The following is a 23,298-nucleotide window of genomic DNA, read 5'->3' as shown; positions in this document are numbered from 1 at the left end:
TCTTCCCCCTGCACCCCAGGACAGCGGGGCTGAGCCCTTCTCACACAGGCATTAGGGGGGGTTTGGTTCAATCCTAAATTAGGGGGCCTAGGCAGGGGCAGGGTTTGGTGTGGAGCACAGGGGAAGACACAAAACGTTCAAGGGAGGCTTTAACAGCATTTCCACTCCATTTCTGGTGTTGGCACCCCTGGTATTGGGGTGACCCTGGCAAAGATGCTGCCAGGCCCTTACAGCCCCACAGCCATGTGTGGTGGGAGGAGGAGAAGGCACCAATCATCAGTTGGGGTGAGTTGGGTTGAAATCATGCAATTTTTTGGTGTTTATATGGTCTAGCTGCTGTGTGAGCCCCACCTGCTTGGTTCTTTCCTCCCCTGGGGCCTGTTCCCAGCAGGGACAGGGACGTCTCTGCTGCTGGTTGAGTGACAGGGGGTTTCTTGGCTTCAGCTCCTGAAGCCTCCCCTGAACATGGTGGGTTGGAAGGGTTGAGGTGAACACATACACTGTCCTGGGGGATTTGCATCTGGGGTCATGATGCTGGTAGATCCATCGAGTTGCCAAATATTCCCTTGGAGTATTTGTGCTGAAAGTGCTTTCCTCCCACAGTGTCCTGGAGGGAACTCACCTTTCTTCATGTTGCTTCCTGGCTGCTTTCTCCTAAAAGAACGTGTCTGTCGCTCTGTGCCAATGGTCAGGGATGGTGTTGCTGCCCCACCAAGATGTGCTGTGGGATCCTGGCCAGTAAGTCAGGTGGGAGTCCCAGATATCCATTGAATATAAGCTTGGCCAGCCTGTTCACTGCCCTCCCGGGCAGAGGCTGCCCTTCCCCTTGTGCCAGGAAGCACTGGAGAAATTAAATGTTGCCTGGGCTGCTTTCTGAGCCCTAGTTGGGGTTAGTGGACCCTGGAAGTCCCTGTGTTCTCCTGGTGCTGTATCCATTATAAACATGCTTATAGGAAGGACTATCCAGGGCAGAGAGAAGCCCAACCTGCAGCCCTTGAGCTGATTGAGGGTGAAGGAGCAGGTTGAGGCTTCATGTAGAATTTGTGTTGCCTCAGGAAAGCCCCTCCTGCCAGTTAAAACACATGGTCTCAGCTGCTTGGCCAACCCAGTCTGCCCCACATCCTCATTGTGTCCCTTTCAGGCTCAGGGTTTTGGCCAGACAGGAACAGCAGCCACCCCTCTGGAGGTCCCAATTCACCAGCCAAGCTGACTTCAAGGCAATAAAGACACTGTTTTAAACAAATCAAACCAAGTTTATTTTCACAAGAGAGCATCTCCAGTAATATTTTATTCATGGCTTCCAGCTCACAGTTTCACTGCTTGAGATTCTCTGCATTAACATCGATGCCATGGAGGGGGACTGAGCTGATTCCACCTGGGACACACAGGATTAGTTCTTTTTGAGGGATTTAGTTCTTAAATATGAAGTGGATATGCCACTCTGTTCCCATGCTTGTGGTGCTATATTGGCACCTTCCAAGCAATTTGTGGGCAGGAGCTCTGCCCCTTAGCAAGCAGCTAGAGGATAGTAATGCAGCTAAGAGGACCAAGCTGTAGTTTTGCACAGCAAGTCTCCAGGAGTGCAGAAAAGCCAGATTTATGGAGAGAGGGCTGCATTCCTTCCCTGCTACACACTGCAGCATCCCCACCCACCAGCTGTGTCCCAGCCTCGCTGCAGCTACACCCCATCCCAGCAGAGGAGCCTTAAACGAGCTGCTTCATTCTGGGGAGTCCCACAGCCCCAAGCAGTCAGGTCTGGCTGTCCCTGTGTGTTTGCTCAGGGTGAAATTTGAGGGCTCCCATTTCTCTTTGCAGCTCCCTCCCTCCCACTTCATCTGAGAAGGTGTCCTCTGCTCGCCCTCGCTCCCGGGTGTCTCGGGTCTCACGTGTCTCCCTGGCAGTGAGATGGTCCTGATAATGGCCTGAAATATCCTTTGGTCTTGTAGAACCGGTGCAGCCCTGATCGTGTTACAGCTCCACTCATGATCTTGATCCTGCTTACTTTGGAAAACGGCAGAGGGATAGTCCCATCTGCTCCTAAGAAAGAGAGGAATTAACAATTCCCTGTTCCTTGCCAAGGGCCAGAGCTCTGAAGCGTGACCTCTTCTCACATGTCTGTTGTCAGACGTGCTACCTGCCTGGGAGAACCCAGAAAGATTAGGACTTGCTCCCTTTGGCTCATGTCTCTTCCTTATTTGTCTCACTTTAGGACAAGTTTTTAGTCTGAATCGTTGGCTTATCCTGTGTAAATACCCAGGAGCCCAAACCTCCTTGCCAGGGTTTGCATGTCAGTGAGTTATGTTGATAGGAATTATCAGATCACAAAGAACCACCCTGTAACTCCATACCATGGGACAGCTGGGAACTTGTCCAAAACAAAATGCACTTCCTGAGCAGGGGCCAAGCAGCCAGATCTGCTCAGCTCCCGGGGCTCTGAGTCCACAGGCTACGCTTGCCCTTGGGTTTAGTTCTTAACCCAAACTTCAGAACTGGGTGAAACCAGCTTAAGTCATGAGCTCAAATCTGTCCCATTTGCTCCCCTCCAGCCCTGACAGACCAGAAAAGAACAACAGATTTAAACACTTCACAACTGGAGCTCATCTGCAAAAAGGGAGTAGAACTGAACACCAGGAGCTGATGCACAGACCCATTTCACAGTTTCTCCTGCACCCATTAAACAGAGGTGGGTTTGTAAGCAGGTGCCTCCGTGCTCATGTGCCTGAGGCACGGAGCAGTTCCTGGAAGAATGCAGTCCTGGCTGCTGTAAGAGAAGACCCACTGAGCTGTTCAACAGTGCCACGCTGTGTTTTAGGATCCTCAACAGAAAGAAGCGATGCCTCGGGAGCTCCTCCAGCGCTTTTGCTGCTCTTTAAGGAAGGCAATAGACTGTATAGTTATCACCTGAAATGGGATCAAATCCCTCCCACCAAACTATACAACCTACTACCTCACCTCCACAGAGCAGAACGGAGGTCTCGCCCGACTCAGGGACGCTGCAGATTCACAGATTTGCTTTCCTTGCACCACCTGCCTCCACGCTGGGTGTAGAAGTAGATGATGAGAACTTGGTGTAGAAGTAGATGATGAGACCTGAAGACCTGACTGTCTCCTTAGGAAAGACAGTAGATTGTATAGTTAGCTCAAAGGGAGGACCAGACTCCACAACTATTCAATCTACTACCTCAGCCTCAAGGACAGCTTGGGACCGTGGCAGCCTGAGGCACTGAGATGATCCTTATCCAGGCATCTGCTCCTCTGCAGCTCCTGTGAGGAGAAACACAAGAAAAATCATCAGAATTCACCACACCAGGGGAAAGGAGAGTCATATCCAACCTTGTCCTGGAGTGCTCCTTCCTTCTTTAAACCTCCTTCAGTCCACTTGGACTAGCCCTTACCTTGCAGTCTCACTGGCTGCAAACTTTATGCACCCAAGGGCGTACGGGAGCAGCAGCCCTGCCCTTGGAGCCCGGGGCCACACATGGAGATAGCAGAGCTCTCGAGAAACTGCAGCAACGCCAAGCACAGCCAGCCAGGCTGACCTCACCTCCTGAACACACAGCGTATCTAGAACAAACCTGCCAGGCCAGATAAGAGAATCCATCAATTTAGCTGCTGTGCACTCCAGGGAATTGAGCAGATTAGAAATAACTGAGTACAAGGAAGCTTTTAGGCTGCAAATGTAATGGTATCGAGTACATCAAGGCAGATCTTATTTCCTAAACAAATGAGTGCAACATGCAGCCGTGCTGTCCCTCTAATGCTGCAGCCCAGCCAGGAGGTATTAGCATGGATCCAGACAGACTGGCTTCCCCCCAAGCCCTTGGCTCACCTTCTGAGACTTTCTCATTCTCTGTACACCCAAATACAGATGCAAGGTATTAAGCTGGTAGTTGAAAAGAAACGTGTGAGGTTCTTTTGCAACGAGAAAGAATTCCCCTTGGAGATTAAAGGAAGCCATAATGATGAGGGAGCCACCAGTAGCACGCCAAGCACGTGCATCACAGCAGAGACCCAAAGACAACTTCCCATAGGAGCTCAACAGGAGATGTCCCCAACCCCCTCAAACGTGCTGCAGTGAGAGAGGAGGGGGCTAAGGCAGAAGTCCCCAAAGGGACAAAAGCTGCCTAATGCTTCGTGCTTCCACAGATAACAGCCAACAGCCTTAATAAGTAAGATTCCCAAAGGTTTGGTGAACTACTGTAGCTGGAATGCTTGTGAGAGTTTAGGGTGGCCTGGGGTACAAGGGAATCTTTGCAGCAGGTTTAGGAAGTACCCCATTCCTTTGCAGAGCTTTCCACTAGTCCTCCTCACTGGCATCCAACACAGCCCAGGTAATTCTCTTAATTTCCTTTGACAAACTGATCCTTCACGAGGAACGACCCACTGTGCCAGGCCATCTGGCCCAGGCCTCTCCTGGTGTGACAGGGTACAAACAATGTCAAAAAAACCAAGGTGGCAGGGCTGATTCCTACAGCATTTAATACCCAGCCCATCCACAGGGCCAGGTACCTTCCACCCCAAACAGCCTGCTGACAGGAAATACTATTTTTCCTGTTTTATCAGCATAGAAAGTGGTGCACAGAGGTTGCTCATCGTTCTCAGCATGTGCAACACCAGCCATGGTGGCAAGAAAACCAGTGGATGCTGCACTGGTAGAGGACTGGTAGAGGAGATGGGTGGCCCAGATGATCCCTGGGTGATACACAGAAGCAGAGGATGCTCGTCCTTCTTGGTACTGAGACTTTTGGCAACTGACCTAGAGAAACAATTTTTCCTGATTCCCAATCTGGTGGCTTATATTTTAAGCATGTAAGCCAGATGTCTAGGCCAGGCATTTAAAAGGTCACTCTTGATACCATTGCAGAGTACAGGCATTTGGGCCAATCTCAAACCGTGGGTGGGAAATTACATTAAATAACTCTGAGATCACACAGATGTAATTATATATGGAGAGAGAAAAAAAAAAAATCCCTTCTGACTTCTATAAGTAATCCTGAAAATAGAAGATTTAATTATAATAATTGTCTTAATGAATATAGGTTTTGGGAATACCCAGCTGCTGACTCTGCAATCCTGATCTTGCCAGGATCTGTGAAGAAAGGAGTCAAACAGGAGGATTTTAGAAATACTGTGCCCAGTAAGGATCACTAAGAGCATCCTACCCTTAGTATCACTTGTCACACTTGTTTGTCCCATACAAATTGCAGAGACAGCAATACCCTCTCCTGATGGCTCATGGTCTAAACCACCAAGACAAAAGATGGGGAAAGAAGGGGAAGCAGCAAGTCCGTGGTGAAGCCTTGGGAAGTCTGGCTTCAGTCTCTGGTCACACTGCCAGGCAAAGGTTTACCTGGGCCAGCCTAACCAGGTTAGGACAGGAGCACATCCACCTCTCCCGACTGTCTTTGACAGCTCAGGGGTAAAACCCTGCTGGGGTTTCACAACGAGGCATTATGAATTAGTCATATACCCATTCAGCCACCAGATTTGTACAAACTCCATATCTACCAAGATTCTCAGCAAAAATCCCACCACAATCACTGAAATGAGCCTTGTGAGTTTTTTAAGCCCATTTTTCGAAGATTTTCGGATACTTGATTGTCAAGGACTGGATCTCTTTGAAAAACACCTTTTTCTGTGCAGGCTTTAAGGTAGCAGCTCTGTAATTTTCCCCTTCCAGATTCATAGGAATCCTTCAAAATGCCAAAATTTGATTTTTGTGAAAACACTTGATCGGTCTGTTTGAGACTGCAGGAAGTTCCCTGTGCTCAGAGTGTGTCACCACATGGTCTTGCTGTCTAGAGGTGCTTGTAGGGGTGAGGAAAATTAGCAGGTAGAGGATTAATATGTTTCTTCACAGCAAAATCCTCCAGGCTGGCATAAAAATGATATTTCCAGTCCAGCTTTCAGACTCCATTTTAGGATCAAGAGGTGACCTAAACTGTTCCTCATTTAGCAGGGCTCAGGGTAGCTCATGATGACCCCAGCAAACAACCCAAGGTGATGCCCCCCCAATTTTGGAGCATCTACAGACCAAAGATGCTCAAGCACAGCCAAGTCTCTGCCTTTAAAACAAGGAAGGAGGGAGCCCACCTTGGAGAGTAGCTGGAAAGGCTCCGAAGCTTTGAGGAGCTGATCTGGTTTATTAAGGAGCACTGAATGAAATGGAGGAGGGGGGGGAGGAGGAGACCATGAAACAACAAAGTCTCTGCTTTAAAAGCTGACACTGCTTTCAGCCTTTGTGCAGCCACGGTCCCGCGCGCCGGTGCCAAAACGTGCCGGGGACAGGCAGGAATTCTCAGCGGGAATTCAGGGCCCTGAGTCTCCAAGAGGGTTTTCAGCCTCCCGGAGCACGGGCCGGGCTGGGGCAGGAGCGGCCCTGGCGTCCACGGAGCCGCCCGGCGGCGCCGGCACAAAATGGCCGAAGTGGCCATTTTGTCCCCTTGGCTTTGCCTGGAAGGGACCCGGCAGTGGCTCCACGTCCCCGCCTCGACGCCTCGCCGGGACGGAAAAACACAAAGCAAACAGACCAGAAGGGAAAAAAAAAAAAAAAAAAATTGAAACCCAAACCTAAAATAAGCAAAAAAAACGAGCGCGGAAGGTTTCGGTAACTCCCCGACGTTGCCGGGATGTGCAGCCACGTCCGGCGCTGCTCGGAGCTGCGCGTGAGGCAGCGAGGAACCCGCTCGCACAAAAAGCAGAAAACACCCCAAAAAACCACCTTGGGCCAACCCTTTGCCACGGGAAAGCAAAAAAAGTGACATTTGCCAAACTAGCCACAGGGACAAGTTGCTTTTAACTTCTCCCAGGCCAGGTGAACCCCTCGGCAAAGCAAGGCTGACCGCCCTCCCAGGCACCCGGTCCTAAAGTTGGTATTAAATATCACATTTTGAAACAGTTAATCAAAGGTACCGTGAACAGGGAAGGGGAAATGGAAGTAAAAATATTTCAAGTTCAATCCTGCAACAGCTCCTGCCTCTTAGCAATGCTTTTCCTCCGTACGCTTTAATGACATGGGGAGTATTTCACATCAACTTCGTCATGGCATTTATTATTAAACAATTAACAGGTATCTTAATAAATAGCTGCTCATCTCTTAGGGGTTGTCTCGAGTCTGTCTCGAGTCCCATCAGATGTTTCTAAACATCTGGATTATCATTAATGAATCTGATATTTTTTGTCTACAATACAGGCATCTGTAACTTGCTTGTTACATGACTTATCTTTTATGAAACCTTCTTAAATACATTATTAGAGGTGGCCACAAAGGCAACGGTTTTTCTAAACGTTTGTGTATTTTCCTTGTAAATCTGCATATAATTCCTCCTCTCCTGAAGCAAAAAAAAAAAAAATCCAAGAATTTTTGTTACAAAAGACAGGCACTACTTATATTCCACAGAGTAATTTCTCCAAATACTAAAAATAAGACAAAAAAATATCTTTCAGGCTTATTTTTACCTGTTCTGTACTCAATTCTATAGGTTAACTCAAACATCTAAAGAGAGAAGAACCTTTTCTGTAATATTTTGTAAAACTCTTCTAATTAATACTGTTTTCTTCCTTGGAAAAGCTGCTCATGAAAGGTGTGTAGGTAACATAGATTTGGACCAAAATATTTAATTTTCAACACGAACCACCCGCCCAGTGCCCGCCCAGGCAGCCCCGGCTCCAGGACCACCATCACCCGTGCAATTCCCTGTATTGTCTGTTCATAAACAAGCCAAGGAGATATGGAGGCAAATACCTTTCTGTGCAAGAAAAGCGATTTCACCTCTTTCTGCTCTCCTTCCCAGCTCCTCTCTGAAAGTGTCTGCTTCTCTCCACATGTCTGGACAGCCACTCAAGGAAAGGTAGGACGATCACTCCAACAATGCTGCCTTATCAGAGCCCGATCCCCCCACACCACCGGACAGAGATCTACTCCTGGGAGCGTCCATGAACGAAACGACGTGACTACCAAATCCAAGACATCCAGGCTACTGAAGGAAATGCAGAATCACTTTGGGGAAAAAAAAAAAATCGCTTTTATTTGGCACAAGTTCTGGTATTTTTGCCACGTTTCTGTGCAAAATTTTATGGCAACGCCACCAAGTTGCCTTAAACTTTCAAGGCGTGTTACTGTTGATGGCGTCTCTGTTGTGTATCACACCTTAACGTGTGCAGGATACACAGAGAGAGCAGTAAACAGGTTGTTATCACAGTTCAGCTCCAGCCTTGGGAGAAAAGCAAGGGCTTAAAAAGCCAAGAACAGCTATTGCTTTTAATATTTAAATTGAGATTTTTTTTATTCCTGAGATGAAAACTTTCAAGGCAAGGAGGCAATAAACAAAATAAACAACAACAAAAAAAAAATCCCTAAAAAAAATATCCTCCGGATTACATCAGCTAAATCCAGGCACTGCCAGCTCAGTGGAAAGGTCAGATATCGTATTCACCAAAAACAAGAGGACACACAACAGGTTAAAACGCTACCGTCCGGCAATGACCGGCTCTGATCATACCAAGCCGATGTGTAAAACCATCCGCCCGTCCAAAAAAACAAATTAGACAACAGTGCTCTCTGGTACTTTACAAATCCAGGAGAAAGGAGGGCTGTTTTATTGAATATAGCGAACAAACCTTTCCGTCCGGCTATTCCGTGCAGCCCTGCGACTCTGCGTGCACCGAGTAGCCTTACGCTGCTAACACAAAAGCTCACTTTGGCAATTCCAGGCATTTTCAGTGCTCAACATACGCCAAAACTACCCACTCTCTGACTTTGGGCTCGTTCCAAAAGGTCCTTTTTTTTTTTTTTCTCTTTTTTTTCCCTCTCTCTCTCTCTCTCTCTCTCTCTCTCTCTCGCTACAGCCGGTGCCACGTAGAGACGGGAGAGTTGGGCTCAAATATGGCTGCAGCCTCCAAAAAAGAGCCAAGTCCCAGCGTCCCGGCTTCCCCCTTCCAGACGGAAAACAAAATGGCCATGGAGCAGCCATTTTGTTTGCTGCGGGATGGGAGGGAGAAGGGAAGGGAGGGGAGACGCAGGCCAGGAGGGAAGGATGGGGAGGAGAGGGAGGGAGAAGGGCGGGCGTCAATTCGGCAGGAACCCAAAAGCTCTGCAGCGATGCCCGGGTGCGTCCTCCCTTCCTCCCGTCCGGCCCTGCAGCAGGACTGGGGTGGAGGGACGGACATAGAGTCGGCTTTTCCAGCCCTCCCAGGCTGGTTGAGCCTGAGTTGTCCAGCCTGACAGGGGTTACACTTCTTTCCCTGGGCCTGGCTAGCACCTCCATCCCGCCCGCTGGCATGGGCAGGGTCCTGCCCGGCCGCTGCCGGCACCGCAGGGCTTGGGCTCTGCCAGAGCTCCCGATGGGAACCGGGCAGGAGAGCGGAAACCAACCCAGTAACGTCAAACTCCTGAACTTCCCTGGGCAGGAAATGGTGTAAATAACACCCGCAGGGAGGGGGAGAGGAACCCGGCGTGGGCGAGGAGGCCTCGGGGACAGCACGGCCTCTGCAACCCGGATCCAAACGGCACCGGCGGGAGGAGCAACCTAAGCTCTCCTTGCTCAGTCCCGTCATGATGAGCCTGCCCCAGAAACGCAGGCTCTGTCCAGAAGGGCCTTGTGCCTGCAAAAAGCCTCACAGAAGCTCCATGACTTTTATCTTTCTGCCCTTCCACGGACCAGCACCACAACTGCCCATCGTCTTGGGCAACCAGAGGGGCATTTCACTGCACCCTCATTCCCTAAAGCACAGGGCTGAGCTCCCAGTTAGCATCCAACAAGATGCACAGGTGAATCCCACCCTTGACCACAAACATTAAATCCCTTCAAATCCTGACCAAAAAAAAAAACAATGAGAGGTTTTAGAGCAAGACAAACACCTCATGACCTTTTTTGAGAGTACCCAGCATGGAAAAGCCCTTAGGAGGACACAAACCAACATCCCCTGGGCTTTCCACTTCTGTAGGTGGGACAAGAGGTGAAAATCAGGACTATTCCCAGGATTTAGGATGGGTAGGAATTTGCAGTGCCCTAAGGATGCAGAGAGCTGGAAATGCCAAAACCTAGCACATCTTTGAAGCTGTTACAGGACTTGTAGGAAAATCCTCTAAGGAAGGTTGTTAATTGGACAAGGCACTTTTTGGCATATTCACATGGGATAAATTTAAGCACAGGAGGTTGGACCTGCCCAGCTTTAGCTGGTCACTGGGGAAGGAAATTTCTCTGCAAAGTAATTCCAAGCAGAAGCAGAATGCCAACATCTCGAGTTATCCTGTGAAGAAAGCTGAAATCTTAAGACTGTTTTTAATAACCACTATTCCTTACTGTCTGATCCCCACCAACTTCCTGCAAAGTAACCTAAGATGTCCAGATGAAAATTGTTATGGATTTATTGCTTAGTAGCTTGCTATGATTGATTAGGCTTATTAAAATATCCCTGAAAATAAGCATCACCTGTAAAAAACTCTATTGAGAGCCTGCCCAGGATATCCTGACTTCATATGGACTTGGTCTCGAGCCATGTGACCTCAGAGGTAGGTTTATGCACTTCAGATTAACCTTGAAGTCTGGGAACTTTGAAGGCATTTAAGAGATTCAAGTCTGGTTAATTTTACTAGGATTTGGGAAGGCAAGGCTTGCTTGAAAATGCCTTTGCACAGAAAGAACAGTGCATTTCTCGTGCAATACTTTTGCAGGAGGAGCAGCAAGACAAGTTGCAGGATGAAGACCAAAGGGCTCTGGATAATTATAGCAATAGATAAGAATTATAGCAATAGATAAGAATGGCCACATGCAGCATGTCAGGTTGAAGCTAAGAATGAAAACCAATTTCAGCTGCTCTGGCACCAATACTCTCTTCTAGAAACCCCCTGACAAACTGAGGAACTCTTATTCTAACTGAATATAAACACAACAGAACAAGATCCATTCACAAGACAGTCCCAGTAACAGGGTCCCTGGATCAACTAGGCAGCACCTTCCTGGTGGTCCTGAGATGAAGCAATATGGAATTAGGGACATGCATAGGGCTGGGATTGCTGAAGATATCAATAGCACACCCAAAATTGTCTATAGCCCCTCTGTACTAGTTGCTTATTCAATATATCCCAGTCAAATGGGGGAGTGCACAGGGTGAAAGATGGGAATACAGAGAATAAACAAAGGGGGGTGTTTGGGAGGCTTATGGAGGGGAGAGTGTTGACTGTGTAAGCAAGGGAATGAGATCAGGAATGCACAGGTTTTGTGGACCTGGGTTCCTGAGGGAGCCGAGACGGTTTGTGTCAGGAGAGGGAGGTGTGAATGTGATTAAAATGCTGGAGCTTCACGAAGGGCAAGGGAGGATTTTGCAAGGGAGATATTTTTGCAGCCTCCAATCTGGGCTGCTGTGGGTTTAGTAAACTGGTGGTAGAATAAGACATGGTCATGAAAGGAGTCCCTTCTACAGGATAGGCCTCTTGCTTCAGTGCTTTCTGCTCTCATGTGCTGTTGCTGTGCTCCCATTCAAGGCACACCCTTGACATTCCTGTTTGAGCTTCCAGTGGGCAGGGCTGTGACTGCCTGGGCTGGTTGGAAGCCAGGAGCAAAGGACTGGTAAGCACATGGCCCCATAATTAAGCCCTGGGAGACTCTCTTCTTCTGGGACATATCATTGCATGCAGGAGTTGGTTCTTGTTCTACACACACATCCTTGCTGCCAAGGACTGTCATTTGATAGTAGGCAGAGCACAGAACTCTCTCTGCCTTCAGGTCAGAGCTGGGTGGGGAGAACAAGCCTCCCTTTTCTGTTTGTGACCAGGACTCGTGAGAAAGGGTCTGTGATGCTGTCATGGGTTTGCAAGCCAGAGAACTCTACCCTTGTGCTTTAGCCCTGAGTTTTTTCCTACCACGCTGCAAGGCTGTGGAAATCAGCTGCTCACCATCATGTGTTTGAGTCGGAGGACTTCCTCAGCATCAAAGTTTCCCCTCTGGCTGTTTGCTGGAGCCTCTTTGGGTCTTACCCTTCTGGTCTGATCACATCCCAGTGAGCCTCTACAAACACAGCCCCACTGCCATCTCTCACATGCTCTCTCCTCCCCACATTGGCCATTTTGCTTCTGAGTCATGAAATTTAGAGTGGACGAAAATGTGAGTGAGAAGGTAACGGGGTTTAGCCATTTGGTGGTGAGAAAAACTTTCCTGGTGAACAAGAAGTGGCACTGGCTTTTTATTCCTTAGTTGGTGCATGTGGGTGAAGCAAATTGCCTTCTCTGGGGATTTGGATGGTTTGCCAGTGGTACTTTTCCTCGCTGGGCCTGAGCACTCTCTTGGGAGTTTTTCAGACTCCTTCATTTCTGTCTTGAGGGAACTGTGTGCACAAGGCACCCTCAGCAGCAACAAAATCATTTGGGAAGGGAAAAAACCCAGACTTGACAGCTGAGCTCCTGCATCCAGTCCTAGTGAGTCACTTTGCTTCTGTTTCCTCCTTTGGGAGACAGATATTCCCTACCTGGGATGCTGAGAAGGTTAATTAGTTAATGTACTAATTAACCGAATGTGCTTTGAACAATGGAATTGCTTGAGGCAGTAGATCTCATGAAGGTCTAAGTCTAACACTGGCTTTAACAAGATTGGGCTCCCAGTTCTTATCAGCTGGGACACCTTGCCCTCAGCCAGAGAGAAAAGAATTGAACTTACATGCATTATTCATACTATTGCCACAGCACTTCTGGGGTAAAAATGGGCAGAGTCCATCCAAGCTCTTTCCTGCCTGCTTCTCCCACCAAGGATGAAGGTGGAGCTGCCTTCTCACAGACACAGCTCTGGGGCTCCAGACCAAGAAAACACAGAAATCCAAACTGGGGTTTTTGACAGCTTTGATGGTCTTTTTGCTACATGCCCAGCAGTCTGTTTGTGACCCACATCCCACCCTGCCCCAAAGGATGCTTGCACACAAGGCAGTTTCTCCTCCCTCTTCCAGAAGATGGATGGTGGCAGAGATGGCAGAGAGCACTCTGCCTGCTAAAGTGAGAGGTGGCTTCACTTTCCACATCACTGGGACCCATCCCAGTCTGGATTTGGAGCTGCATGAATCCTGCAAGCCAAACCATTTTAGACTTTGGCCAGTCCTGAGTTCACTCAAAAGCCATTTTATGCAGCTTCAAGCATCTTATGTGTCTATGGAGGCAGCTGAACAGGGAAGTCAAAACCCATAGAGAAGGTCTAAACCTACTGAAAGGTTCCAGTAGAGATATAACCACTGGAACTGATGGGGACTGCCTTGATACAGAAACCTTTCTTGACCTTGCACTGCATCAGGGTGCCAAAGGTACCCCTCAAGAGTGACACTGTTCCCAGGCCATCCTGGGTGACCTGGACAGAAGAGAAATCGTGACAGTTCAGGTTGCTCAGGGAACTGAGTTTGATTTCCCAACATGAAGCTAAATTCCCCTTCCACATCAGCTCTGCAAGCTCTGAGACTCTGCAGGTTTAGCTGAGTTCCTCCCCAGCTGGAACAGCAAAGGCAATGTCACAGCTATTTCTTCTGTGTCACATTTATACAATGCAAAGACCTAATCTTAAGAAGCTGAAAATCATAATTAGGCAGGCAAGAACCTACAGTCTGAAAAATTCATCCCTCTTTAGTCTAGTCTGAGGCGTGTATTGTATGAGACTCTCGAGGGCTGAGTTTTCAGAGCTGCATTTTCAGAACTGAACTGCTGCTGAAAGCAGGGCCCTTAAAATAAGCAAGATTAGCAAATGTTCCCACCTCCAGCAGTTCTGACAAGGACACCAACAGACAGATTTTCATCACCCTTTTGGCTGAGCCTTTCTGGCACTGTGGACAGATTTTCTACATGCAAAGTTCTTTATAAAACTCCCCCCTATAACACAGGAATGGCACAGATTCCTAATTGCAGCCAAGTTTGACCACAGATACCATTACATAGATCCAGCCCTTGGCCCTCTTTGTGAATGCAAAAATGCCTTGGAGAAATAATATTAATATGGCTTTGCTAATTGATGGTGTTTTGTTGGCTTTGAAGCATCTGTTGATGGACCATCCGCAACTGTCATTTCCTAAACCCAGTTTTTTTCTTCTTGTTTATCTTCCCTGGCCTTGTTTGCACACAGCCACCACCCAAAAACCTCTCTCTGTCCAGGGAGTAGGATTTATCACTCCTATTTCAGTAGCAGCAGAGCACAGAACAATATAGGGCCTGTGCAAACAACTGCTGCTGTTTTCTTTTGCTTTTCATTTATTCCTTAGTGGTAAATCAGTGCATTCCAAACCAAACAAAAATCAGAAGATTTAGGACCCAAAGAGCAGACCAGAACAAAATAATAGGGGCTGAGGACAGGTTGCATTTAGGAATGAAACAACAAGTAGGCCTTGAAAGCATATTAAATGTTTAACCTGTGCTGCATTCCTCAAATTGTTCCTGGCTGTAATGACACTTTGGCACTCAGTAAATGGCAGGATCAGGTGCCTGGGTCCCTGAACACCACACAGGGAGAGAACTGGGCTGAGCACAGAAACTGCCTGGGGTAGGGACCATCTTTATATGGTGTGATGGATCCCCCAGGACACTCCAGTGACCACAAGCAAGAGCCCATAAGTGCAGGTCCTGCAGGATACTGGGACTGGAATCTCCCAACTCTGTCACCAAGCTTGACCTTTCAGAAGACCATAAAGGGCCATGCAAGCTTGAGCCACTGCATTACAAAAAAATACATTGGTCCACACACCAGCTTCTCCTTTGACTTCATTTCAGCCCAAGCTGACACACTGGCCTGACATTGTAAGCCAATGCAGGGCTGCCACCTGTTTTTTGCATAGCTGGACAAGATTGTCAAGGAAAAGAAGGTGAAATGAATCCTCAGGATCCTGCACCAGCACTTCTCAGCTTTAACAGGGTTCTTACAGAGCAGGACGGAGAGCCCAGTCCCTTCCACGACCACGTGGGGACCGCGCAGCCCGTCCTCAGGATCCCGTGGGATGAACGAGGCTTTGGAGCCGGGCAGCCGGACAAATCCACCTTTACCTGCTCGTGGTAAAGCCGAGCTCGGACGAGCGGGCAGTGCCCGGAGAGCTGAGCTCATCTCCGTGTTACAGCGATCTCTCCGAACGCCCGTTCAAAGCCCTTTGGAGGAGGGGAAGGGGCTTTCCCTGGGCTCGGTCCCGCCGTTCGCAGCGATCCCGGTTGGTTGGAGCGGCTCTCCCGGGACTCCCTCTGGCCTGGCCGGCGCTGCCGATCCCAGGGGGAGGGAGAGGGAGCAGACGCCGTCACGGCTCAGAGCGAGCCTTGTTCTCAGCCTGCCTGGAGTGGCCATGGCAGACACGGATGAAAGCGGTGCCCGGGAGGCATCTGCCTGCAACGAGGCGTGCGCGGCTGATGCGCAAGGATGAACAGATGGGTTGATTACACAGGGAGAAATGGACACTAATCGTATCCAGATTCACCAGCTGCAGGATTTCCTCCCGAGCCCTGAAGTACAGGAAGCCCTTACCTGCTTCGTTATCCTGTCTCTGTTCATTAGCCCCTTCCCCCGCCCGGGGAACCGCATCTCGCTAATCCCCTGGGCAGGGCAGGGCCGGGACTGCAAAACTGAGATCCAGATGGGAACTCCCACAGTGCTCAGGCATGGCTGGGTCCAGCCTCAGGTCAGGGGCCGATCCTGGCTGTCAGATCCAGCACAAGCTCCACTAGCTCAGGTTTCCCTACTCTGGGAGCTCGTTGCCAGACTCTTCTTTTGCTACTGCCTCTCTGAATAGCCTGGAAGATTTCAGGACTAACAAGAGCAAGTTGAACAACAGAGACTGTGTTGGGGTTCAACACATCATTGTGTGTTCTCACATCTCTGCTGAGGTGCGGCCGCTCCTGGGGTGGAGTGTGATGTGTGTTAACAGCACATGGCTGATGGGGCCAGGGAGAGAAGGGGGTTTTGTGGATGGAAAACAGCAGAGGCAACCCCCAGCAAGCTGTAGGACAACTGGCCAGACTGAACTGGGAAGTGCTATTGGTGACCTCATCTCTATTCTTATTCCTGGGACACTGAGAGCTGCTGAGTTGTTGGGTTTCATCACCTGCTTGGATTTTGTGCAGCCAGCTTGGAGAAGGAGCAAAGCCCTCCTAGGCCCCTTTATCCATGTCCCTCTGCATCCATCCCAGCTCTCTTCAGCTGCAGTAATGTGCTTCCAAGGCAGAGTGGCTGGAAGGATGATCTTAGATATACTCCCTTTGGGCCTGCTCAGCTCCCAGGTTCTTACCCTGATCCTTCTCCCAGAAACTGAAGCTGTTGATCACATTGCTATCAGCCTCTGACCTGACTTTTGGTGGAATCTTCACATGAGAACTGCTCAGTAAACAGTAAAATCCAAGCTGTTGCTCCGAGTTGGGCTTTTGGGACCTTCTCTCTTGCATGCCCAGGGTGCCTTCACTCCCAACCTGAGCTCAGGCAAAAGAAAATGAGCCTACTCCCATCCTGCTGCCTGCTCCCAAGCCACTCTGGCTCCACGTGCCAGGATGCCATGTGCTGCCCCTGCAGCCTCCATTCCCCTCACCAGAGCTGATGCCCAGTGCCATACAAGCCACGACTGAAGGACAGGAGAACCACTCCCTGAATTCTTGGTTTTACTCCCAGAACCTCCCTGCCCAGGCAAAGCTGCTTCAGGTCCCCATGCCTGGCACTGAAGCATCAGCACAGATCATCCCGTGAGTTCAAACCAGACCCTGAAGACTGAGCCAAAGGTGGCTGTGGCTGCCCTGCAGAGCCCTTAAGCTGAAAGGAGGAGGAGAAGGAGGAAGCAGCACAACGCTTGTCATGGTCTTGCAGGTGAGGAGAAACCTCCTGCCCAGTCCTGCGTGAGCCTGGACTGACCTGGGATGAAGGGCCACCTCCCTTAGGCTGGTCCTCTGTTCCCAAGCCCAGCAGGGCAGTGACACTGAGGTGCTGGCAGCAGCCACAGGACAGAACAGCACTGCTGTGGGAATGAGCAGCAGAGGTGCTTGCAAAGCCTCCACCCCACAGACTTCCCAGAACCCCAGAACTGGGTGATATTTGGTTGTGTCATCACCTCGACACCACAACAACCACTTCTTAGACCCCACAGACCTCACTTCACGCATGTGTTGGTTGTGTCCTTCACTGGGCTACTTCTCTTACATTTCCTGTGGCCAGGACTATCCTGTGAGCGACCTTAGCATGCCAAACCCTGCGTATCTCGCGGGTTTTCCAACTGCAAAGCCAGACAGCACAGCTCAGTGCCCATGAGCAACCCTACAATAACAAACCAGCCACCTCGCTTTGTCCCCCCAGGCCTCACCTTTGGCAGCAGCCAATTACTGAAGTTAAACAGTAGCTACGAGCAACTCCACCACAACAAACTGGTACTACAGAAAAAAAGCAGGGGGAAATTAGGGACTGAGAGAGGTGCAGGAAGGAAAATAAATGGTGTTCATTCCTCTGATGCCCAGATGTGGGGTGGTAGAGGGTGGATCAGATCAGGGTGTGTCTGGACACCGTGTTCTCCATGGTGCATGAAGCTTCCAGCATCAGCTCTCCCTTGGATGGGTTCCTACAAGGATCTTGCAAAACTTTTGCCCCCAGATCCATTGGAACAATTTGTGGAAAGCCTGAGGATGGGGCCTACAAAGCCCAGATTCAGTCTCACTGCCTTTTACCCCTTCTTTGCCTACCAGAAGTGGTCCCTGGAGTGGTGAAGCCGCTCACATGGATGGTCCAGCATAGGGGAAGTTTTTCCCCTCGGGTCTGGCCTGTGGAAACACAGAGCTCAGCGTTTTCTGCAGCTATAAATCAGGCAGTTCTCACCAATTTAAGTTTTGCTCTGAGTTGAAGGGGGGGGGGGGCGGGTTTAAAAAAAAAAAAGAAAAAAGGAAATCACAGTCCAAACTCTGCCTTGGCCAAACTTGGTCCTTTTAAGGAAAGGAAATTTCCCAGAGCCACCCTCGACAAACCTGGGGGCCTGATCCTGCTCTCAGGAATGTCTGTGCAAGTCCAGAGTGGCTCTGCTGCTGGCTGGGGGGCTACAGCAGCCGACCAAGGCTCGAGCCTTGGAGCAAAGCTCCTGGTCTCCCGCCGGGAGATGGAGCAGAGCAGCCCAAAAGCAAACTGGGTTTTCAGAGGCAATAAACAGCAGAAAGGTCCAACTCCCCATTTCAAGAATTCGTCCTTTCTGCTGAGCCATGTTCTGGAAGCACAAGCCCTATTTTGCTGCGAGCTGTGTGGAATAAAACAGCTGTGTCCCTTGGCTGGACGGCGCTTCCAGGGGTGCCAGATGTTTTGCTTAGGACACGTCAGAAGAGCCTTGCTTGAGTTCAGACTTTCTCTCCTCCCAGGCTGCTCACAGGAGCTTCAGTGGTTTGTTGGTTTTTTTTAATATCTGCCCTCCACCAGCTTTTCTCAGGGAAGCAATAGGGATTGGGAGCAAATTGGGAAAGGTCTGGTTTCACCCCAACCCCTGTTTGTATAAATAATCTGCAAGGGAAAAGCTGGACTGATGAGTAAAACACTTGTGCTTGCCTTCTCACTGGAATTAAGGGACTGGATGTAACCTAGTGTGTACACAAGCTCTGCTGAAGAGGGAATCCCAACACATTTTGGGGGTCTGACCCCACAAATGCCTGACTGCCCCTAGCTCCTGCAACAGGGGAATTTCAGCTTCTAAACTGAAGGAAAGTTGGTTGTGAAAACCTACCTACGGCTGTGCTGAACGGGGGTTCAGGGCTGGACCCTGGTGTCCCAGACACTAAACCAAGGTGCACGAGGTGACAGAGCTCCCTTTGAGGTGCAACAGCCAGGACAACATCTCTGGGAGGCTCTCACCATCCTGCTGGGTGAGGCAATTTTGGGGATATTCCCGGAGCATGGCTGATAGAGCCAGTGCAGGCTGATGGGTCACGGAGCCAGAGTAGGGCCGAGGCATTTGGGTGCTTTGTGGCCAGTTCAGAGGTTTTACTGTAGGGCCACATGTCACTCACTGGAAAAGGTTTTTTCCAGAGAAAGGAGGAGGAGTGGGAAGGCTGGGCAGGGGGGACGAGGAGGAAAAATTTGGTGAAGGAGGAGGGGTGGCTTTCATGGCTCCGAGCGCCTGTGGAGTGCACAGCGGCCGGGAAGGAGGACCCTGCCCTGCAAACAAGCTGCTTTTGTTGTGTCCCAAACAGGCCTAAATTAAGTTTGACAGAAAGAGGGCAGATTCACCCTCGCCAGGGCAACCCCTGGGCCCGGGCAGGGCCAGGCCGACCTGAGGAGCTTCGGTGCGGCGGTGCCAAATCTCGCCCCGGTGCGAGGCGTGAACCTCCACGAGGCAGGAGGTGCCGCGCGGCCGAGGAGGGCCCCGTTAATCACCCCGGTGCCTTCAAAAAGCAGCTTCCTCCCAGCAGCGCCCGGCTCGGCCCGAAGGCCGCCATCGCTCCAGGAAAAGCTGCCTCCGGAGCGCTCCCTCAGCCCGCTCCCGCCCCGCTCCCGGGCATCTCCCCGGCCCCGCGCCCGCCCTGGCACGCCTGCCAGGTGTGGAAAACCAGCCAGCTTCTAAACAGTTAACGCTGACAAAACCAGACGGCTTGAGTTCCCTCCTTCCCGGATCGCTCCTGGTGTAATTCACCCCCCCCCCCCCAAAACGATATAAAATTATCCTCCTCCCCTGACCTCACCCGGGTTGTCCTCGCTGCTGTCCTCCCGTCCTCCCTCTCCCTCCGGCCGCCCTCCCCGTGCCCCCAGCCTGCGCTGGCGTGGCCGGCCGGGAGCAGCGTGCCCACCGTGTGCCCGGCGCTGGGAGCTCCCACCACGTTTGCTGCGGCTGCCATGTTGAATTGCAAATCCGACATGATTCGACATATTTTTCCCCCCTCGGTGGTGCTCGGTGGGGAGTTAAGAAGCGCCCGGGTGACACGCACCCAGCCCCGGGTGGCTCTCGGGGACGTCCCGGGTGGTGGGGCGAGGGCGGGGAGAGAAATCACCCTCCAGTGCTGCTCCAAACACTGCACGTAGGGACCTGCCTGTCTGCTATACATCCCTCTATAGGAGACCGATTAAAGTCGGGTGTTTTAGCACCAAGGGCCGGAGGATTCGGCGGGAAGGGATTTCGGGGAGAAGGCAGGTTACAGCAACAACAAAGCAACGGAGCAACTGGAGGAACAAAACGTTATTTCAAATCAAAAGCAAAAAAAAAAAACCCAACCGAACGAACAAAAAAAAAAAACCAAAAAAAAACCCCAAAATTAAGAGTGAGGTTCGATTTCGTACCAAGGCAGCAAGAGAGACGCACCGTGGAAGAGAGTGGTTTTGTTGTGGAGTAGTGGCTGGATTTAGCTCCGCTTATCCGGACAATCATCGGGGAAGGATCCTTTTCCGAGAAAGGCCAGTTTGAGTGAGACAGCTTTTTTTTTTCCCTTCTCTCGCTCGCTCTCTCCCCTTTCCTTCTCCTCGCAGCTCAACGCCAAGAAATGGGCGGTGCCTGGATGCCAGGCTCCATCCGAATGAGACACCCAAGGCCAACGGAGGCTGGCACAAAGGCGAGCTGGCAGGAATTCCTGCACTCGGAGCCGCGCGCCCGTGGGACGAGCCCGCCGCCTCCCAAAAAATCAACCTCCAACACCGCCCGCTCCGGAAAGTTGCCCCATTGGGCTCGAGAACGCCCCATGAGGCTCAAGCACAGGGCAAAAAAAAAGGACAAGGGGAGGGAAAAAAAAAATCCAAGACCTTTCTTTGCATCGACACAGGTTAAACAAAAGGCCTAGGGAGGTGGATTATTTTTTTTCTGCCCTCCCCATGCTCCTTTTCCCGCTTGCCCATGCCTCTCCTCCCTCCTCTTGTCCTCCATTGCCATCTCCCTCGCCCGCCGCCCCGGCGTCCAGGCAGAAATGAGCCCTTGGCTCCCTCCTTCCTGGTTTTAGCACGACAGGAGGTGGCGGGTCCTTGAATAGGAACACACACACCCAACGCGAGAGGGACCCGATGGGGGGAGAAAAAAAAAAGAGGACAAAAAAAATTTATATACATACAAACAACAACCCACCCACCATGGAGGATGGTTGGGAGCAGTCGCTGCCAAGGGTGGCGGATTGGGGGCGGTTTGGGTGCCAGGGGGTATTTTTGGCCTTATTTTGTTGCTGCTGTAGCACCTGGTTTGTGCTGATTGTAAAAGGGAGTCGCGTCGGGTTGGGGAAGGGAGCAGAGGGGGGGCAGCTGGGGTTGGTAGCGCTGCTGGGGAGATGCCAAAAAACCAAAACAAAACACGTTTTCATTTTGTCTGCACCAGCCTGGGCGCAGGCGAGCGCGGGAGAGAGGGAGGGAGAGGGAGGCGCACGCCAACAGAAACCCGCCGCGCTCAGACGCGGGCCTGCGGCCACGTCCCTCCGCAGCCGCCCCAGCAGCCGTTCCCGCTCCCTCGTCCCCCTCTCCCTGCCCACCCGGCTTCGCCTGCCAAGTCCGAGTTGGCACAGCTCCCCCGGCTGCGCCGAACAAAGCCGTCACCCATCCCCGAGCCGGCGCTGACAGTAAGCAAAGTGACAGGCGCATCTTCCGCATGTTAATCCAAACGGCAAGAAGGCGAACGAGCAGCGGAGGCCCCCCCTTGCCATGCACACACACGCCCCCCCTCCACCGACCCACGCACCCCACCCTTGGCACCCGACGGCCCCGATGGCCTCGTGCCGGGATGGCGAGGCCCCTGCCGGCGGGAGCACCGAAGCCTCCTCGTCGGCGAGGTTTAAATCGAGCCGAAGCCCTGCTCGGCGGGCAAACGAGGCCACTCGGCATCTGCTGTACCTGTTCCCGCTGCCTTCATCTCGCCTTGGAACCGTGACAAGAGCGCACTCGCCTCTGGTGGGCTCTCAAAGCCGCGGGTCTGTAACCCTTTGCAGGAAGTTGGCACCGATCCCAGGTAGGACTTTACTCCCCGGCTCTCGCTCTCTCCCCCCACCTCCGCCTCCTGCTCCCTCCCCTCCGCTCCCCCACCCATCCTGTCCCTTGGGCCCCTCTTGCGTCCCCCAAAACACCACGCGGGCCCCGCTCCCTCTCCGCCGTTCACCCGCCTCGTTGGCCGGGGGTAACGTGGGGGGGCGGCCGACGGCTGCTGGGTGCCCACCGAGCCCCTCGCGCCCACCGCCCTTGCACACGTACCCTGGAAGGATGACCTGGGCAAGACAGAGAACAACAACTTCCTGCTCTGGCTCCCTAAAACGCCTGTTTCCACGCAGGGTTTAGGCAGCGCGGCGAGACGGGGGGAGCTGGGAGGAGGTTTGGGGGTTTGTCGTCATTGAACCAGGCTTTTTTTTTCCTTTCCCTTTTTTTCCCCCTTTTTTCTTCTTTTTTTTTTAGCCTTTTTTGCCTTTTTTTAGCCTTTTTTCTATTTTTTCCTACCCTTTTTTCCTTTTTTTTTTTTTTTTTTTGGTGCCTTTTTTTTCTGGTTTTTTTTTTTTTTTTCCGAAGCATATATTTTTGCCCGGCAGCCCAAACCCAACGCAAGAGGAAAGGGGGGGAAGAGAAATCAAATGGGAAGAGAATAGCTCCAAGTCGGCAGGACAATGCACGGGAAACGGGGAGATTAGAGTAGCTCTGGAAATCCATCACACCCGCCCCGTTTCTGAACCGTTCGCCCCCGCGCCTCGTCTTTTTTAATTCTCCCAGCTCCTGAATTATTCCAGTCCACGAGCGGGAGGAGAGCGCACAGTCCAGAGTCCCTCAGAGCTGCCAAGAGCATTGCAACAGGAAAGAAAGGAAGCGAGAGAGGGAGAGCCAGGCAGAGTCCTCACAATCGAGCAGCAAGAAGAGCAAGGAGAAATTAACATCCAATTAGTGCCGTGTTTAACGAGGGAGACAGAGGCGGCTGTTGTTTTATTGCCCTGTTCTTTTCAGGCGCATCTGACAGGCAGCAGGGAAGGCACCCCTGCTCCGAGTGACGTCATCATATTTTATTTTTTAATTATTTCCCCCCCCCCCTCCTCCCCCCCCCCCACGTCTTTCCTCCTTTAAGTTTCGCACAGACGATCTCGGCAACTCGGCCAGGGAAATTTGGGACTTTCTCGCATTCAAGCCACCGGCTCCCCCCTTCCACCTCCAGCCTCTCCCCCCCTCCGTCCACCGACACCAACCCCGGAAAAATAACCGCGCCAACCCACCCCAAAGTCTTTGTTCTTCCAAATAAAAAAAAAAAAAAAAAAAAAAGGAAGGAAAAAAAAAATAATAAACGTTGGGATGAGAGCCGGAGGGAGCCCGGAGGAGGTTTCTCCGCGTGCGCGTCCGAGTGCGTGCGTGCGTCGGTCCCCTCTCCCGTCCCTCTCCCCAGACGCTCGCTCGCCTTGTAAAACTTTGCAGCATG

At 51.2% G+C, this 23,298-nt stretch overlaps 1 long non-coding RNA gene across 5 annotated transcripts; it reads right to left on the bottom strand.

Moving 5' to 3' along the window:
* Positions 1-1,243: 1,243 nt before the first annotated feature.
* On the bottom strand, positions 1,244-22,608 carry LOC127480394 (uncharacterized). 5 transcript variants are annotated; one of them, XR_007907902.1, is made up of 4 exons: positions 8,620-9,485; positions 7,745-7,999; positions 2,953-3,264; positions 1,244-2,867 (listed from the first exon to the last, which is right to left on the bottom strand). It is a non-coding gene; the product is annotated as an uncharacterized LOC127480394 (long non-coding RNA). The 5 variants fall into 5 exon arrangements; XR_007907905.1 differs by having other exon boundaries at positions 7,745-7,976; XR_007907906.1 differs by lacking the exons at positions 7,745-7,999; positions 8,620-9,485 and adding an exon at positions 22,101-22,608.
* Between the last annotated feature and the right edge of the window lie 690 nt (positions 22,609-23,298).

Source organism: Manacus candei, unplaced genomic scaffold (genome assembly GCF_025592945.1).
Source record: "Manacus candei isolate 608988 ecotype Guabito, Panama unplaced genomic scaffold, ASM2559294v1 h1tg000073l, whole genome shotgun sequence".
Classification (NCBI taxonomy): Eukaryota; Metazoa; Chordata; class Aves; order Passeriformes; family Pipridae; genus Manacus; species Manacus candei.
The sequence above is the reverse complement of the archived record's forward strand: the minus strand, read 5'-3'. Positions and strand labels throughout refer to the sequence as shown.